A 19,853-nucleotide genomic window follows, 5' to 3' on the forward strand; every position below is an offset into this window, starting at 1 on the left:
GAGATACGCTACATCAGCAGAAGTTTGAATCGCCTTTTTGCATGACGTCATGAGATGCCAGAAAGGGGTGAATAGAAATCTACGTATACTCTAAAAGCAAAATCTTTGTATTGGCTTCAAACAGGCAAAAGTCAGCTGTCCAGACAGCTTTTGTTCTTGTTGACTGTTTTCAACAAAGAGCCCCTTTTTGCACTGGGTTTGAGGACAGGAAGGAATCAAAGGGTGTGCGTGTGAAAATGTGAAGAGACAAGCTTTGGGTGGGGCCTGCATAAGCTATAATTTTCAATTGGAAAAACTCCAAAGCAAGCCCAATCTTGCTTTTCAAGGGACGGCCAAACCACACCCCGTTACCTGAAAGCCAACAAACCGCATGGAGGAACGCACAGCCTGAAATGCATGAAAAAGAATAACCCAAATATAATACACAGGCCACATAAAAACCAACCCTCCCCCCGCCTTTGATTTGGGGAAAAAACAGATGGATCAACTAGACGGACAATTCTTAGATATTTCTCCGGTGGAGAGATGTCCACTAGGTGGACCAAGGATTAGGGAACCGAGGGATCGAGAGAGAGATGGATCTTTCAGAGAGCAAAGTACAAAGCTCTGATATGGGCAACAGATGCTCAGTAAAAAGCCAAAGAACAGAAGAAAAGGGCTTGCAAGGCTACGCTCCAGTTACTGATGAGCTCCAAAGAAACTCCAGACAGACTGGACCCAGGTTTCTGATCTCTCTACCAGGGCCTGATCCAATGGCCATCAGAGTCAATGGAGAGATTCCCATGGATCTCAGTAGCTTTTGGACGAGTGCCTGCAAGATTATTCAGTCTGTAGCAAGGGGGGTGGGGACGCTGGGCTAAATTCTCTCCCAGTGAAATCAATGAGGTTGCACCTGCGGGACTCCTTAGAGGTTTCTAAGGCCCAGCTTGACAAAGCCCTGGCTGAGATGATGTAGTTGGGGGTTGGTCCCGCTTTGAGCAGGGGGTTGGACTAGATACCTCCTGAGGTCCCTTCCAACCCTGATATTCTATGACAGAGGAGAATTCGGCCACCATTAAACGGTGAATGGCTAAAATGCGGAGGGCGCACAGTTGGCGGGGGGGCAGCATGCCAGCCTCCCATGAGCGCAAGGAGGGGGAACAGACGTTGCATGGGGCCGCGGCTAGATCCAGGATGAGAAGCCGGCCTATCGCACGCCGCGGAGATTGCTAAAGGTATGCACAGAAGACTCTTGAACCAGACAGCCACACGGCCTCCAATCTCATCCCCTTTGGGGCAAGTCTGCAGGAGGAGACAGAACTGGGGGAAACATCTAGTAGTGATCTGGGGAGAGGACGGTGCTGCCCACAGGAGAGCACAGCTGGGTGCAAGGGCTTGTTGCTTCTGATAGGCGAATGGTAAGAGCAATAAGGGATCCAACCCTCTGGTCTGTCTGCGCCGGGTTAGCGCTAACCCAGTGCTGGAAAGGGATCACCTGGCCTAGACAAAGCAGCCTAATGGTTAGCACACGGGGCATGGGAATCAGGAAACCTATGTTCAACAGCAAGGGTAGGCAACCTATGGCACACATCCCGAAGGCGCCACGCGAGCTGATTTTCAGTGGCACTCACACTGCCCGGGTCCTGGCCACCGGTCCAGGGGGCTCTGCATTTTAATTTAAAATGAAGCTTCTTAAACATTTTAAAAACCTTATTTACTTTACATACAACAATCGTTTAGTTATATATTATAGACTTAGAGAAAAAGAGACCTTCTAAAAATGTTAAAACGTATTACTAGCACGCGAACCCTTAAATTTGAGTGAATAGACTCAGCGCCCCACTTCTGAAAGGTCGCTGACCCCTGGACTATCGCAAGGCTAAAGAAGGAACCCCCTGGTCCCAGGGGCTGCAGACAGCCCAGCCCCCAGGAAGCGACCTGGATTCCTTTTGCATTGTTTTGTTTACTGCCGGGCGCGTCTCCTCATGGGCTGAGTGGGAGGCAGAGTGCTGGATTCTCACCACACCCCGACGCTGCTCTCAGAACCAGGCAGGACGCTTGGCAGCCGGCCCCGCCGCTCCCTAGCATGGCTGCTGACTGCCATCAAAAGAAAGCAATGCGAGCCAGAGGGTGACAGGTTGAGGGGCTGGAGGGCGGTTTGGCTTTTGGGGTATTTCCCCCCTCCCCCTTCCACCCACCCACTCTTTGCTGCACGAGTGGAATCCCTGTAAAGATTCCAAGCGAAATCGCTAGCGTGCAGGGCTGGGAACAAGACTCGCCTGCAAGTGAGACCATCCATCGCAGTAGTGACACGGCCCTCATCCCTGCAGTGTCTGAGCACCTCACGCCAGCTCTTCCGTAGATCTCAGCGGAAGTCGGGATCGTTATCCCCATTTTACAGATGGGGAAACAGAGGCACGGGAGGACGACCTGCCCGTGGTCACCCAGCAGGCCCGTGGCAAAGCTGGGAATAGAGCCCATCTCTCCCGACTCCCGGGCCAGTCAGCCTCACAGCATCCCTGAGAGATAAGGCAGTATTAACCCACCCATCTTACAGATGGAGAAACTGAGGCCTGGGGTAGATTAAGTGCCTTGGCCAAGGTTAACCACAGGATTGGAAGGCTGTGGCTGTAGACAGGAAGGGAACCCAGGTCTCCTGAGTCCCAACCTAGTGCACAAAGTCTCTCAGAGGACGGCAGCCAGGCCACTTTGCATATGAAGATCCCACCCTCCCACAAAAACATGTTTCATTTCTTTTGTAGGAAATCTTCCTCCCCCCCCCCCACTCCAGTCGCTGCGCCTTACACCTTGTGTGGGGGTGAAATTCACCCCGCCTCATGAACAGCGACCCCACAAGGCCTAGGCACCACCTCTCCCTTCAGATAGCGCCTCAGCCAAGCCCTCTGCACAGGGATGAATTCTAACCTCGGGGAAAGAGCGGAGCAGCCGCCTAAGAGGGAGATGGCCTATCTCCAGCCGGGCAGCTCTGAAATCACTGGTAGAGGAGAGACTGAGCACGCACAGGGACCTTGAATCGCAGAGTCCTGTCACCGCCGGTCCCCTGCTCTAGCCACTAGGCCCTACTCCCTCCCAGAGCCAGAAGAGGAACCCAGGAGTCCTGGCTGCCTACACTCTGCAAGGCAAGGCAAGCAGCCGACAAGCAAACCCCTTTGCCACCTGCCTGGGGACTCGGACAGCAGCACATCAGGAACGTGGGGGGACATTGCTAGGGGAAGCCCCAGTGTGACAGCATAAGGCCTAATGCAACGACAGGTCAGCCAGGACGCAGCACAGGCCCAGCGTGCGAAACACGTCGCCACCCGAGGAGCAACCTGGCACCAGCCCATTGGGCTGCAGCAAAGGACTCGGCCACTCCCCTGGGGATTAGCACCCAGCGCGGTCCTTTGCTAGCACGCCCTGCCCCGGAGGGCGTTGTACGGAATCCCTCGCTGACTCAGGAGACCTGGCTGCGGGCCACCGCTCCCCTCTCCTGGCCCGCCCAGGACAAGCTGAGTCAGGAGCTTCTGGTTGCTTCTCTCAGACTCTGGGCGCCTCCCTCTGCTCCCCCGACACACACACTCCCTGTGCAGCCAGAACAAACCAGCTCCATTGTGCTATGGCAGTGGGGAGCGAATGCGCTTTGCAAAGCCGTGCAAAAAAAAAAAAAGAGAGAGAGAGAGAGAGAGATGAGCCCAAAAGGCTCGTGGGAGACGCCCAGAGGGATGGATGATCCCAAGGGATTTGCTCTGAGAGTCGCAGCTGGGTCAAAAGCTGCTTGGGAGAGAAATTCGCAGTTACCCGTAGCCGTTTGCTCTGGGCCCCCTGTTTGAGAGGGACCCCGGGCCCCAGGTCGCAATGCTTGGAGGGAGAGAGACTCAGTTCCCCGCAAGAGCTGCCCCTGCAAGTGAGCCCGTCACAGGTCAACCCAGCGGGGGCTGGGCGTGGCGCAGGCCATGGGCCGGCAGTGATGGCTCCACAGGGATTGGCGGTGACACCTAGGATCTCGCCAGTGCACGGGGTACATGTGCGTCTGGGGCATCTTGAGCATTGCAGGGCTGCCCCATCTCTGGGCCACAGCTTTTTCCAGCGGATCCACAAGCCAGCAGCTGCTGCTGTTCTCAATGGGAAGTGGCCAGGGCCTGGGGCGGGGGCCGGAGATCTCCATTGTTCCCCACAGGAGCTGCCGGCTTGCGAGCGGTTTTTTGGATATCTGGCCACTTCACCAAGCTCCCCAGGGCTCCGAGTACTCTGGCCCCGATCCAGCAACACACTTTAGCATGTGCTTTGCGTCCAGCATGTCGGCCAGCCCCTCAGTGCCCCAACACACGTTCTTAATGCTTTGCCGCTCCGAGACGTAGCGTGGTCAGCGCTTTGCAAGACCAGCCCCTTGAATGGTAGCCGGGACGGGGGTATCTTGAGCAGTGAGTCCAAGAACTCGGGTTTCAGCACACCGCCCTGGTGGTTCTGAGGGGGCTTTTCGTCTCAGGTGTTTTGTTCGGGTTTGTTTTGGTTCGAACCGGCTCCACATCCAGACAGAGGTTGCCACGTGCAGAAGCTGCCCAACTCTCAAGAGTGAAACGGACTCGAAATCAGAGTGAAGCTGACTGGCTGGCTCGCCCTGTCCTAGCTGCCTGAAATGCCAAAAAGGGAACAGACAGAGCAAATCAAGCCCTTTGCTCAGTCCTGAACCAGACCTTCAGCCCGTGTAAACCGGCCTAGCCCTATAATCCAGTATTATGTCTACTGCCCTGACTGCTTCATTTAGCTGCCTAAGTGAGCTGATCTCTTTCAATATTGCCAATCCCAAGCCTTCCCGAGCATGCGTCAGGCCTCAAATCTTGAAATTTGCTTTAAAAAAAAAAAAACCAAGGGTTTTTTAAATGGTGTTCCTTATTCATTGGTTTAGGAGCCTTCACGATGCACTTAGGTTGTGTTTTTAAGCCACAACCATGAGGGTGGAAACTTTTTTTTCAAAAAAAGCAACGCTGACATTCTCATCTCACCTGACTCCAGGAGCTGGGGCTTTAAGGAAAGCTCCAAAGCGCACAAGACTCATGATGGAGTCAGAGTTGGCAACACTACAAATCAGGAGACCAGTGGCAGGGTTAGCAGGAGCGAGAGACGATTGAGGCCTTGTGTTTGGGAGAACTCTGGACAGGGCAGAGAGGGGACGGCCAGTTAGGGTGACCAGATGTCCCGATTTTATAGGGACAGTCCCGATTGTTGGGTCTTTTTCTTATATTGGCTCCTATTATCCCCCACCCCCGTCCCGATTTTTCACATTTGCTGTCTGGTCGCCCTATTGCCAGTATGAACATGGGGAACTCCCTGCTGCAAAGGAGAGGGAGACTGGAACGGCCAGCTGCTCTGCAGAAGCCCAGGGCCCACGAGCAGACCCCTAACAATGATGGGTCTGTGCAGCAGAAGCCAATGCACCGTTACTGTGCAGGAAGAGCCAGATCTGAACCTGCCTCCCCACTGCAGTTCCCTTAAGGTGGCTCCTGGCCTGGCTTTCCTCCTTTCTCTCTGCATCCCTGCTGCCCCTCACTCTGAAGTGGCGTTCGCCAGCTCCACGGGGCAGCGGCACGTGAACCTCTTATCTCTTGCAAGGCCTCCGCGCCGCGCTCCCAGCGCCACGCCTCTGCCAACAAAACCCTGTTCTTGTTCCAAAGCCCATAATCGCCCTCATGCAGCCAGTGCATTCCCAGCCCTCTGCCCGGGCCTGTCCGGGCGGGGCCGCCCCACCCGCAACCCAGCTGCCTGGAGCCCCGCCAGGAACCACAAGCCCGGCGTTTAGAAAGCTCAGCAAAAAAAGCCGTTCCCAAGGCTTTCGTCAGCGCAACCAGGCTGGGGAGGGGGAAGGAGGAGACAGCTGTAGTGCTGGGGGCTCCAGATCCCCCACCCCCCAGCAGGGCAGGGAGATTGGGGGAGAACTGGACCCGCCCCTGCCGTTAACTGGCTTTTCAAATTGCACCTTTGGAAAAGGCGTTGAGCCCAAGGGTCGTCAGTGATCAGAATAAGGCCTTTGATCGGGTTCTTCCCCCCACCCCCTTCTTTTTTCAGATAAAAGACACACACACACACACACACACACACACACACTAGGGGGATCAGAAGACAACCCACCCCAGCTTCGGATTTTTGCAATGTGCAAACCCAGCCAATGTGTAGCTGCAAGCTCAAGTCAAACCCCCCGCCCCCAAGCGCCAGCCCTTCGGCATAGCAAATGCCCCCTTTCATCTGCAGAGCGCCACGTGCTTTCCAAAGCCTCACTCGTGAAAGCACGCAAGCCCTCTGAACCCCCGGTAGATACAGCAGCACGGCCTAGTGGCTCTGACCTGGGAGCCACAACTCCTGGGTTCCGTTCCCAGCCCGGCCATTGAGCTGCTGTGTCACTACCCGGCTCTGTGCCTCAGTTTCCCCCATGTGTAAAAGAGGGGACAATGATACTGACCAATCGGCTGGCAGCATATGGAGAGTTATTCATGAAAAGTGCTAGGTGAGTGCCGAGAGCGTCTCACACCTGGAGAAACTGAGGCAGAGAGAGAGAGAGAGTAGTGACTTGTCCAGTGTCAGTGCTAGAACTGGAGAACCCAGAGGTCTGGCCTCCAAGATCCCCCTGTTCTAGCCACTAGACTCAATGAGGACACATGCAATGGATAGGAGCAGCGTGTGCTTCTCTCTATACTCCCCAGCTCCAAGAGGGAACGCTCCCAGCTCTCCAGGAGAGCCAGAACTTGGAGGGGTCTGACCACGCATGTCCTTGGGGAAACAGCTGTCTAGCGCCTATCTCCCAGCATGAATTAGGAGCAAGACACACACACACACACACACACCCCTCTGCCTCCACCTCGCTGCAGGATTTAATGGGAGGGCACCAGGATATTTAATCCCTTTAATTAAAATAAATTACAAGCTTTGGCTCAATGTGGGTGCTTAGGGCAGGTACAGAACATTCGGCTCTAGCTTGCAGGAAGCTGCGGGATTTTCTCTGGTAGCCAGAAAACGGGTGCCTGGCCCCTAATGCAGAGAGAGGCTCCCCAGCAATTTAGTCTCGCTGCTCCAATCCCCTTGCCGCCACCCTAAGATCAGGAGCAGTCGGTCCGCCATTTAAACAAAGTTGAGGCACAGATGAGAGAATCCCATCCGGGTTTGAAGGGGGAGATTGCACCATCCAGCGACTCCAGCAGACGTTAGGGGTCCTGCGTGCTCCAGGATTGCAGACAAGCCACTTCCCCGCACCATGCCTCAGTTTCCCCATTGGTAAAATGGCGGGGAGGGGCGCAGTGATCCTGCCCAGCCAGGCGTGGGGAGGATTAAGAAGTGAGGTCAAAAGCGGCTGCCAGTTTCCTGAGACCTTTTCAGAAGCCAGACTCTCAGGTCGTGTCTAGCCCCCACCCCACCCCCATCTTAAGTCAGTGGGGTACAAAAAATCAGGCACCCTAAAAGTAGCACCCCTCAAAATGAGTGGCCAGGTTTGCAGCATAACCGATCATGGGAAGCCCGGTGGGTGCTGGGAGTCCTGCACGGGGACGGCCGGGCCAATCAGCGAAGAGAACACCACGGCGCCTGAGGTGGTCCCTTCTGCCTGCCGTTTAAGGCAGGCACTGGCTTGGCACCATGAGTCTGAGGCGGGTGCAGCACCAGCTGGGAAAACAGAGCCTAGAACGGCAGGGTCCTGCAGGGCTCCCCGGCCGAGCGCCTCCCCTTAGCTTTTCCGGTGGGGGCACCCTGACTCCAACATAACCCTGGGGCGGCGTCAGCTAGCAAGGTGCTGCAGGGCCCTTGCCTGAGATGGGACAGACAGGCGGCTGGGGAAGGGGGGAACGGTGCTGCAGAGATGGGGGTGAAGCTGAGAACAGGGCTCCAGTCTCCCTCCTACCACAGCCCCGAGGAGAGCGTGGAAATCAGTGTAAGGCAGGCATAGGGAAGTCTCTTCCCCTGCCCCCACCCCCGTCCACTTGCAGCAGCACCAATGCAAGGAACACAGATCTGCAGGCACCAGGGGCAGATTGGGCCCCAAGAGGCAGAAATCCTGCAGAGGACAGAGCCAACGGCTGGCAGGAACTCACGCCCGAGGCAGCCCAGGGGCCCCCTCCCCCGGATATCTGCAGCACCACGCAGGTAGCAGCAAGCGATGCCAGTGCAGGACAGGCAGGGGGAGCCTGCAAGCCCAGGCAGATTCAGGTCATCCCTGGGCAGAATCTGGGGGACAACGGGCAGGCGGTTTCCCAGCAGCCGGCTGAGCGTGAGCCCCAGCAGATAGATCCTGGCAAGGCCCCAGTCTCCCCTTACCCCAGGCACGGGCCGCGTTCACAAATGGTGCAAAGCATCCTGGCTGTGTGCGGTCCTTCCTCAGGCTGTGAGCTCTTCCGGACTTGAAAGATCAGCCCTTGGGAGGGAGGCCACCAGGGAGAATTGAGCCACAAGAAGTGTGTGGGGGGGGGGGAATCCAGTGCACAGCTGATCCTGAAATCAGGGCCTCAGGGTGCTGTGCCGTGCGGCAGGGGGTGTCAATCAGCTGGAGAAATGGCCTTTGTACCTATCCCACAACTCACCCCCGCGCACACACACCGTTTCAGGGGGATACACAGGTAGGGCCGGGCCTCTGGGTTCTATTCCTGGCTGTAGCCCTGACTCACTGCGTGCCCTGGGGAACGAGAGACTTGTCCACATCTCACGCCCATGGCTGAAGAAGGAGCAGTTTTTCCTGGGATGAGCTAACAAGGCTTTTCTCGGTGAGTCACAGGGGTCCTGTGTGCGACTTAACTCCTTAGTGCTTGCTAAGGGCTTTGAGGTCCTGAGGGGAAAGACTTCGGTGAGTAATAGCATGAAATGCCTGCAGCCCTCCAGCCCAGAGAAAGCCGCCTTCTAGGGCAGATCCCTGCCTATTTGCTTTGGGATCAATAACTTAAGATAGTGTCATTAGGACTTTCCCCTCTCCTGAATCATTCCATTCCCGGCTGACGCATCAGCTCCAGAATCCTATGCCAGATAGGGCCTGAACTAAGGTCTGGTCTACCATGAAAAAATTTGCCAGCATATCTATGAAAGACACCACTAGCGGGCATAGCACTACCAGCAAAAAACCCCAGTTATGCCAGCCAAAAGCTACATGGGTGAGAGGCAGCTGCCTCTCAGCGAGTTTGCTCTTCGCCCCCCATCTTGGCCAGATGCAACGGAGTCAGTGTAACTAAGTGACTTGCCCAGGATCAGACAGGAAGCCTGTAGCAGAGCAGGGAAATAAACCCAGGTGTCCTGAGCACCATGTTAATACCCGAGACCGTGGCCCATTCGTGCTCTGCCGGAATGATGCACTGAACTGCAGTGACGTTGTGCACAGATCTTTTTTTTAAGATCGCACATCCTGGTTGAAGATCAGCTGAAGGAAGAGATGCTAACTTGGGTTTTCAGAGTCACTGAGCACCGCCAACGGCAGGGAAAGTTCATGAGAATGGATGGCACTTGATTCCTCTGGAAACTGGCAGTGCCCCATAAAATTATTATTATTAAGCTGCTTGTCATCCATCCATCAAGGCACTGAGCATCACCGTTTTACAGAGATCATGCCTACACTCACACTAAGTCAGGTGAGAGCTGGGGACAGAAGGCCCCGATTCCTTCTCTCCTGGGTTCTGCCCCTGTTCTAATCACTGCTCAGATCCGGGAGGAGAACCCAAAAGCCCCCGTTCGCACTTCCCTGCTCTTAACACCCAGACCGCACTTTGCTCCCAGAGACAGGAGTAAAACCCAGGAGTCCTGCTCCCAGCCTGCTGCGGGCTTTAAAAAAAGTTGACAAGAGTCCTTGGTCCTGCAGCTGGAACTGGCCTTAGAACAGTTTCCAGGCCCAGCTCACCAGCAGGCCTAGCAGCTGGCGTCTTCTCCGCACGAGTTAAATACCCACAGGAGTGTCACAGATTCACCTGCCAGCCACTCCAGCCTGGAAAACACCGGCTTCGTTTCTGTTCCTTTGCTGCCCTCCAGTGGCTGCTGCCAGTTCTGCAGCCGCTGCTCATCCCAGCCTCTGCACAGTGTATCACAGACCCCATCACTGAGCCATGGGAGGACGAACCAAGAGCAATCAAAAGAATCCAAGTCAGTCCCCTCATCCATCCAAGCACCTTGGACAGGGCAGAATTGTTCCCTACATCATATTCCCCTGTGCTTTGGTAGGGGGCTCCCTGTCCAGGGGCCAGTTACCCAGTCTCACATTTCCAGGTCAGGGAGATCTTCCTGGTAATTAAGCAAAGCTTCCCCCACCCGTCTTTATTTCAATCCATTGCCCCTAGTTAATTTCACCCACACGCCCCCTGGCTAATTTCATCCGCAAGCCCCTAGTTATTCACCCTATAGACCAGGGGTGGGCAAACTTTTTGGGCCGAGGGCGAAACCTGGGTGACCGATCAACAGCACCTCAAGAGTCTGGAGAGGTACCACCAACGATGCCTCCAGAAGATCCTTCACGTCAAGTGGCAACATCGCCGCACTAACACCAGCATCCTCGCTGAAGCCAACGTCACCAGCATTGAAGCAATGATCCTCATGCACCAACTTTGCTGGCTTGGACATTGTGTGCGGATGCCAGATTCTCACCTCCCAAAACAAGTCCTCTGCTCTCAGCTCACCCATGGTCAGAGATCCCGCGGTGGTCAGAGGAAACGCTACAAAGACACACTGCAAGCGTATCTTCAGAAAACTGATGTGGACATCACCAGCTGGGAGGAGCAAGCCACCAACCGACCCCAATGGCGCCATATCCTCCATTAGGCAGTGACTTGCTTCGAGGAGAAGTGCCTTACCCTCGAAGCTGAAAAGAGAGAGGAGAAAACTTTCTCCCAGCAGGCAGCTGGCCTGCCACAAAATGTCTGTACCTACTGCGGACGGATTTGCAGTCCAGGATCAGACTCCTGAATCATCTCAGAACCCATATGTAAATCATGGTAGAGCTCATCCTGCAATTGAGGGACCGCCAAAACCAATCAATCATGTGGTTTATGGTCCTTTTAGACAGTCTCGATTTAAAAGTTGCCAGCGAGGAAGAATCCACCCCAGCCCCTGGTAAATTGTTCCAATGGTTAGTTCCCCCATCTCACTGTTAAAAATGTACACCTGATTTCCTCTTCATAGGATGGGTCACGGACATGGTAGGAAGGAACCTCCCAGGATTTACATGTCCAGGGTGAATACTTTCTCTGTGTGTTCCCCTCAGTTTGTGACTCTGACACACATTGCATCCCAGCTTTGAGAGTTTGTCAGACACATTAGGATGGCGTAGGGTGACCAGACAGGGAGTGTGAAAAACCAGGACAGGGGGTGGGGGGTAAATAGGAGCCTGTCAAATCGGGACATCTGGTCACCCTAGGATGGCGGGGTCTGGTGTGCACCCTGTCTGGTGTGCTGTTAGCTGGAACAGCTGCCTAGCTGTACTTCTGTAACTTAAAGAAAGTTCTGAGGCTCTGTTGCTGAGCTCTCCCTCAGCCCCAGCCTGGAGGGCTTGTGGTCTGGTCTTTGGTCCCTACCCTCTGGCCTCGGTGCTCCTAGCTGGAGGTAAAGGTCCCGCCAGCATAGCCATTGCAACGCACAAGCTTCCATACTCCACCAAGGTGAAGTCCCTTGGACTGTGGGAAATCCAGAGGTCTGAAGGTGGGCGTGTGGCAGCCCTCAGGGTGGGTGGGTCTGTCAGGATTGAACCCTGGACCAAGAAGTACAACAATTATCCAGCCAGTTGGAAGATTCGCGGGAGGAGCTCGCGGGAAAGGGGGCGCTCCTCACATGTATCCAGGCACAATTTGCCCACCTGTCCAGAGCCTCCATCGGCAGGGCTGGGTGGAACTCAGCCCACCCTGGGTGCAGGAGACTGATACCAGAGGGCTCTGCAAGGAGATACAGAGGGGCAGCATCAGACCTTGTCGTCGGAAGCCTCCCTATGGAAAGTGTTGCATTAATGCAGCGGATTTCCTGCTCTTCCCAGTAAAACCCACTGTGTGGCTCTCTGGCTCCCTCTGGTGGCAAGCCCACGTATGCCTCCGCTACTGCATCTGGAGTTCACAGCTGGGGCCATACTAAATTCATGGGCCATTTTGGTCAATGTCACAGTCATAGGGGATTTTTAAAATCAGAACTTTCATGATTTCAACTATTTAAATCTGAAATTTCACAGTGTTGTAATTGTGGAGTCCTGACCCAAAAAGGAGTTGGAGGGGGTCGCAAGGTTATCGTGGGGGGGGGGGGCTATGATATTGCCACTCTTACTTCTGCGCTGCTCCCTGGGCCACTCTCCGGTCTCTCAGCTCTGAAGGCAGCTCAGAAATAAGGGTGGCAATACCACAACCCCCTCCCCAAATAATCTTGCCACCCCCCTGTAATTCCCTTTTGGGTCAGGACCCCCAATTTGAGAAATGCTGGTCTCCCCCATGAAATCTGTATAGTGTAGGCTAAAAGCACACGAAAGACCAGATTTCACAGTCCATGAGACGTTTTTCCAGGGCTGTGAATTTAGTAGGGCCCTATTCACGAAGCTGGTTTTATTGCTATGGCAAAGGAAGCCAATACTTTCGGCTCCAGGCAGGGTTCAGTCCCTGCGGATGACCCAGCCAGGGGTGTCTTTGCAGCAGAATCCCTGCAGCAGGAGACCTTGCTCAAGAAGCAGACAATTAGTCAGCACAGGAGGTATTAAAAAAAAAAATTGTATTGCAGCCTGTCGAAGTGTTTTGCCACCAGAGGTCTCCCTTGCATTGAGGATGAACAGGGGAGCATGGTCGCTCTCCTAATGTAATATTTTTGTTCCTGATCTTACTGTAGAAAGCTGGCCACTTTCACCAACAGAGGCTGACCCAAAAAAAGACATTATCTCACCCACCTTGTAGGTGCTAACGTCTGCCCACAAGAGGGGCTGATTCCCCAAAGGTTTAGCTGCGTTACCCGATCACCAGCCTCTTGTGCATCAGGAAATACAATTTCTCAGCACAGCGTCCAAGACAGGTAAAGGGCTGGTTTGATTTCTCCTGGAGATGGTGTTTATATCCTGGTCCAGATTTAGGCTCCTGTTTGAGTTAGAGACTGAATCAAGATTGAGGCCGGGGCTGCTGCTCCACCAAGGTTCTGTCCCCAAAATAGCAGATAACTTGCCAGTCTTCCACCTCCTCACTGATGGAGACCTGCCCGGCTCAGCTGATCTGGAACCAAAACCAGCACCTGCCAGACTTTGTTCTGATTCAAAAGCAAGACTGTAGGATTCATGAACTGCTGACATTGGAAGGAGGTGGGGGCTAGATTCAAGCCTCGGACTTGGGCTCTCTTCGACATCAGCTTCACGTTCTTTTTCCAGCCTTCCTAGGAATACCGAGCGCTTTTCAGCCATAGATCTCCAAGAGCTTTACAAAGGAGTATCGCCATCCACACTTTCCCATGGGGGAAATGGACCCACACAGAGGGAAAGTGCTTTACCCAAGTTCACCCAGCAGCAGAGCCAGGAATGGAACCCAGGTGTCCTGAGGTCTAGGCAGTACCCTACCTAGCAGGCCACATTGCTGTAAAGTTTAAGGCCAGCAGGGACTCGATCATCTACTCCGACCTCCTGGATATCCCAGGCCGCCACCACCACCCAGCGCCCACACGCTAAACCTGACGCCCAAGATTAAACCCAAGTATTTCAGCTCTCCAGTGACTAGACTGCTGTGCCACAGGCAGAGAATAGGGGAGACGGACTTGCACCAGTGCCCAGTGGCAAGGAAAGGATTGAGATACACCCCCATAATCCCAGCAAGGGACCCGCACCCACATGCTGCAGAGGAAGGCAAAAAAAAACAAACCCCAAGGTCACTGCCAATCTGTGGGGGGGAATTCCTTCCTGGTCCCACACATGGCCATCCGCTGGACCCTGTCCAGGTGAGCAAGAACCAGCCAGCCAAGCACTTGAAAGAGACTATTCAGTGCCACCTCAGAGCCCTGGCCCATCCCGATCCCATCTCCCATCGTGGCCCTGCCTGATGATGCTCCAGAGGGAGGAGATCACCTCCCGGAATACATTGGGAGGCCCTGCCTGGCTTTGCAGAGGCGCTGAGATCCTACCAGAACAGTTACAGGGGCCACATGGAGGGAGACCAAGGCTGAAAGAGAAGGAGGAAGAGGAGAAGAAATGTCTGTTGCCCTTCCAAGGACAAGCACGGCTCTGACCCAACAGAGACACGGACTGGGGTGTCCATGTTCTAACAAATGAAACGCAACGGAAGAGGAATTGGGTGGATCCCGGCAGCATCCCCAGGAGGGGCATCCATAATTTACGGACCATCACGGTAATGTGGAAAAACGAAGGCACCATATGGCAAGCGAATCTGTCCCCTTCCGGCCTAAGGCAGGTTGTTTGCACTCACCCCACAGGCTGCCAGTGTTCCAGGAGCTCCGTGGAACAACATCTGTGGCTGGATCCCACATGCTGATTCACACAGAAACAGACTCTGGATCCCAGGCAGAGTCCCGTTGAAGATGATGGGGCTCTGCGTGGGCATCAGGATCTGCCCAGGATTGGGGCCCTCATGAATAAACAAGGGGCGTTCACTGTATTGTCAGTTGTGGAGTCGGATTATTCTGACATCTGCTGGGTAAGTTCTTTGGGCAGGGACTGTCTTTTGGTTCTGCGTGGACAGTGCCAAGCACAGTGGGGTCCTGGTCCGTGACAGGCACATAGGTGCTACATAATGCACCTAATAATGTACAGCACCTAGCACAGTGACTGGACATCTCCCCAGCAGGGCTCAAAACACAGGCCGTTCAAATGCAAAGAGTAGAACTTTACCACTTGAGCAGAAGTAGTAAATCCGTTGGCTGCCAGCAGTAGTAGGTGCTTATCCTCTACCTAGACCCCCGATAATACAGCATGTCACACTTGCTCTTCATTTTTTTTAATCCTTCAGCCACCATTTTAAAAGTTCCAGTCATCCAATCCAGGAGCAGGAGCCATCCCATGTGACTTGGGCAACCAATCAACACATGACCAGTAGTATATAGGCAAAGTGAAAAGTCTGTGAGCTGCCCAGAGGCTGAAGTATGTTCCCGTTAGCTATTTGGCGATAGAAATCGGTGCCAGGCCCCCCGAGATGCTAACCAAGGAGCCTCAACCAGAAATGTTTCCCCTGCAGCCTGAGCCAGACCCCAGTGCCCGAGTCTGCTTTGGCTGCAGCGAGGAAGGAACTAGACGCTTAATCTGTCCTCTCTAGGTTCTCATCCCTGTAGGATCTGAGCACCTTCCAGTCATGCACTAAGTGACGCGACTAACATCCGGCACCCGTGCCTCACGCTCTCTCCCCAGGGGGAGAATTGTGCGTGGCGTGGGTCAGCCGGCTTTGTTTTTAAAGGCCCCCACGGCTGTGCGTTCCCAGCAGAGAGGGCAGGTCAGAGCAGGAGGGCTGTCGGACGCATTCCAGCCGCTCTCCGGGGAATAAAGACATTTCTTATCCCCAAAGAGGAGCAGCAAGGAGAATCAAGCCAGTTTTCACCTGGAAGCAATTCCCTCATGCCCCAGCAGGGGGCACCGTGCCACCTAGCAGAGAAACTTGCATGCAGTGCCCTTGACAGGAAACGCTGATCCTGCAAAACCTGGATGGCTTGGGGCACCCAGGACCCAACCCTCAATTGGCCTTGCACCTTGCGTTAGTCATTTACACCTGTTTCCTAGGATAGGGCATGAGCTGGGGCTTAGGAGATGCAGGGCCAATTCCCAACTCAGCCGCAGGCTTCTCGTTTGACCTGGAACAAGGCACTTAGCCGCTCAGTGCCTCAGTTTCCCCATTTGCACAATGGGAGTAATAGCCCTGCTTCACAGAAGGGTTATGAGGCTAAACACTCAAGGATTGTGAGGTGCTCCCATACTATGGTAACGGGCCATATCAGTGCCTAACGTGGGTGTACAATATTGGTGTAGAACGCGACCAGGTCCAAATGCTTCAGCACTGGAGATAATGCCCCATTAAGCCATAGTGGGGCAGTTAGTCCATACCAGAACGAGTTCACCAGCAGAGCTCCTAGTGTAGACACAGCTGACAGCAGCAAGGGTGCTTATAGCAGATAGACAGCTGCCACGGAGTCACTGGGCAATGATCTGGAACTACTCCATACAAAGCCAGCCAGAACCTCCTCTCTCGGAGCAGACTGTCTTCAGGGTAAGAAGCTTCCACAGCTTCCACCTTCCTGGGTCTGACCTCGGAGCATTCAACATCCCCTTCTCACACCGTGCGCTTCCCACAGCGAGTCCACACAGGCGGGGCTCCTGGGGCAGCCAGAGGGCCCTGCCCCCAACTCCGCAGTCAGACGTGACTCTCAGCCAGCGTAACACAGAAGGTTTATTCGTCGACAGGAACACAGCGTAGAACAGAGCTTGCTATTACAGACCTCAGTGACTTTCAGCCAAGTCCATCTTAGGAATCCTGGGCCAGATGCCCTGGATTCCCTCTCTTCCAGTCCCCACACACACACAGACTGCCAGCCTCCAGCCACCCAACCTCCAACACCCACCTAATGACCCTCCTCCTTCTCCTTGTCTCAAAGGTGTCACCTGGTCACAGGTTACATAGATGCAAACAGCTGGGCAGTCTCACCTGCCCTGAGGGCCTCAGCAAAATCACACCCCCAATTCCCACCACCTAAGCATTGGTGCAGGACGCTGGGAAACTAAGGTACACACAGTATTAGTATAGGACGGTTAAGACTGACATGCAACATAACAAGATGAATAAAACCCCCACTTCATCACATCAGCTCCCCAAACGAGCTAAACGATGCTGGCACTCTTATGCCAATACAACTGTGTCTACACTAGAGCTTTGCCACAATATAAAAAGAAAAATCACACCCCTTAGCAATATTACTGTACCAGCAAACGTGCCTGGGGTTGATCTCATCAACCACCAGGACATGGGTGGCCACACCTTGTGTTGGGAGCAGGAGTCAATCAGCAGGAATGAGAGACCAGAATCACAGACCGGATACCAGGGTATCAGAGCCAAGTTACCTGGAGTAAGGCCAGGCCGGACCCAATCAGGTACAACCACAAATGGTACAAGCACGAATGTTCTCAGCAGCTGCTAACCCAAGAGTGGTCTGCTTATTCTTCCTGCCAATCAGGCTGTCTAGCCAATCAGGCAGCCAACTCCAGGCCAGCTGCGCTCGTTAGGTTGCCCGGAGATGGCACTACCAGGCCCTGGTTCCTGACAGACCTGGCTTGAAGGTACATCTACAGTGCAATCAAAGGTGCGATGGCAGCACACGTAACATCCCCAAGCTGGCTTTGAGCTGGCCCGGGCCACCCCACTTTGCTGCAGCAGCTTTGCAATGTTCAAGCTGTTTCCCTTTCAATGGGGTTTTTTACTTGAATTATTTGCACTTTTTTTTTTTATTGAAACAGTTTTTTCCACCGACATTTTGGATTCTGCCCAACGGCGGCGCTGGGTGGATAGCGTGGGCTGTTCTTTGTGCCAGCGGCTGGGCTCGGAATGTTGAGCCATTTCTCGCGTTCGCTCACGCTCGCTCCCCCGTGCAAAAGTGCAAAAAGTGAGAAGAGGCCAGCTAGGGGCACCATCTCCACCCACAACAGCTGGCACGGGCTCTGGAGCGAGACCCAGCGTCCTTGCAGAGCAGGAGGAGAGGGGATATTTCGAGGGAAGAGAGGGAATCTCTCGCCCATTTGGAGAATGGGGAGTGGAGTAAACATTTACTCAGCTTCTGCGCCCTGGTATATAAACTGCCAAGGCTGCCCAGAGATATGATCTGCTCTGCACTTCCCAGCTGGCAAGGGAGAGAAATTTCTCTTCTTCATTCCCTTCCTCATTCCCCCTCTTCCACCAGTTTCTTTGTTAGGTCTCTCCTCCCTTCCAGTTTCCCCAGATCCGGCTTACTCCCTTCCTGACCCCATCCTGGACTTTTCTCTGCTCCTGTGATGCCTGGCTCATAAAAGCCCTTCCCCTGCCCTCAAATCCTCTCCCACGCCCATCCCAGACCCCCGTCCCTGCCCAGTTTGAGCCGGTTGGAATACGTCGGTCAAAAGAGTTTGCTGTCAGAAAATGCCGTTTTGCCAAATCTGAATTTTTTTGCGAAATCATCTCCATTTCTATGAAATTTCTTTAGGAAAAAAATCAAGAGGGGGGGGGAGTTTTGATTTTTTTGTTTCGGGACAACTTCTTGGTTTGAAATTTTCTTTACTTTATATTTAAAAAATTAAGAATAAACAAAGGTCAAGGGGTTGTTCCGATTGTGGCCGGAAATGGTCATTGTCTCGGAATTTCGTTCTGCAAAACACTTTGACGCTTTGGCTTTTTATCCCAATTCAGGATGATTTTTTTTTCCCCACAATCCCCAAATTTTTCATGGGCCAGCAAATCCGTCTTCTGACCAGCCCTATTCCCAGTGCACCCCACTCGCCCAGCTCTGCTCAGTAACATCGAGTGGGTCGTTGATCCCAAAACAATCACAGACCAGCGCCCCTGCTCAATTCCTGACTCCAGCTCCGACTTCCGGTTCGAGCTCTGACCCTTGGTTCTGTCTCCTGACTACGGCTCTGACCTCAGAACTGTGCCTGGCCGCCGTCTCCAGCTCTGACCCCTAGGCCTGACCACCACTGCTCCAACAACTAGGCCTGAGAACCCCCCCACACACACACACCGGTCCTGACAGCTGGGTTTTTTAGCATAGGCAGTAGAGGAACAACCTCTGTGGATCAGGGACCTGTAACACATGCTCACTAGTGGGTTTGACTTGTCTTGTAAGAACAGAGACGTTATCGGAGCTGAGAAGTTTATTGGGTGAACTAAGACCCTCTCAGGGCAGGGGAGAGAGAGGAAAGAAGCATAGACTGATAGGGATCAAACGCTGATGTCAGGGGACACTGGCAAACCCTTCACCCCACTGCTGCTTACGCTCCCCCCATCACCCAACTCCTCTATTATCATGCACAGAATTTGCAAACGCTGCTAGATTCAGGGTAGGGGGGAGGTCCCAGATTTCTGCACCCGTCCCAGTCTCCCCCTGAGACTTACTGGCTTAGCTGATCAAGAAAGGCCCATCTGTTAAGGCCCTTGTCAAGGCTGAATCCCCACTACCTCACAGCTTTTCTCTGACTTAGGCTTGGTGAATGCAAAAAAAAAACAAAAAAAACTTTGGACCCAGGAAGGAGCACTTGGGAATTCCTCCCTGTGGGGTACCCTCAAGCCTTCCCCCGCCCCCAAGAGTTGAGAAAGAAAACAGAGAAATCAGCTGTTGCCACCGGCTAACCAAACAGCATGTGCACAAACCTCTCAGGACACCAAAGATCCAAGCCTGTTCTTAAAAAAGGTAAATTTTATTAAAAACAAAACCAGCTTGGAACTTCGGCTTTTGCTAGATTTTAAAAGTGCAATTCCAAAATAGCTTGCTTGGGGGCGGGGGGTCAGCTTAAAGGTTACAAGCAAACAAAAGCATCGGGGGTTAGCACAGAGGAGTCCACAAGAAATAAAAGAAATAACCCTGATCGCGTCTTTTTAGACATTCCCTATTTTTACTTACATATCTGAGGCTCCAGGTACCTAGGTTCGAGGTATGAACTGATCATCTGTAATCAAACCCGGCTTAAAGCTGCTTACAACATTACTGCCCCATGTCCCTGCAGCCCAGAGAACAAAAGACAAATAGCAAGTTTCTTTCCCAATTTTAAAAAGTTCTACCTTCCCATTGGCTCTTTTGGTCAGGTGCCCACTCCTTGTCTTTCACTCCTGGGCTTGTTAACCCTTTATAGGTAAAGCAAGCAGAGAACAAACCAAGAGGGATTGTACAGCTAACTGGCTGGCTGGGTGTCCATCAAAGGGAGCTCCCCTCCCCATTCAGGTATCACAGCTCTAACGTAGCAGAGG

The 19,853-nt window shown here is 53.6% G+C and overlaps 1 protein-coding gene across 1 annotated transcript in view; it reads right to left on the reverse strand.

Moving 5' to 3' along the window:
* LOC123353562 (keratin, type II cytoskeletal 5-like) overlaps positions 1-19,610 on the reverse strand; it is a 54,475-nt gene extending 34,865 nt beyond the window's left edge. The window contains exon 1 of the mRNA XM_044994755.1: positions 19,510-19,610. The gene's annotated coding sequence lies outside the window, so the exon portion shown is untranslated. The remainder of the gene's footprint in view (positions 1-19,509) is intronic.
* Positions 19,611-19,853: the final 243 nt, after the last annotated feature.

Source organism: Mauremys mutica, chromosome 20, assembly GCF_020497125.1.
Source record: "Mauremys mutica isolate MM-2020 ecotype Southern chromosome 20, ASM2049712v1, whole genome shotgun sequence".
NCBI classification, from domain to species: domain Eukaryota; kingdom Metazoa; phylum Chordata; order Testudines; family Geoemydidae; genus Mauremys; species Mauremys mutica.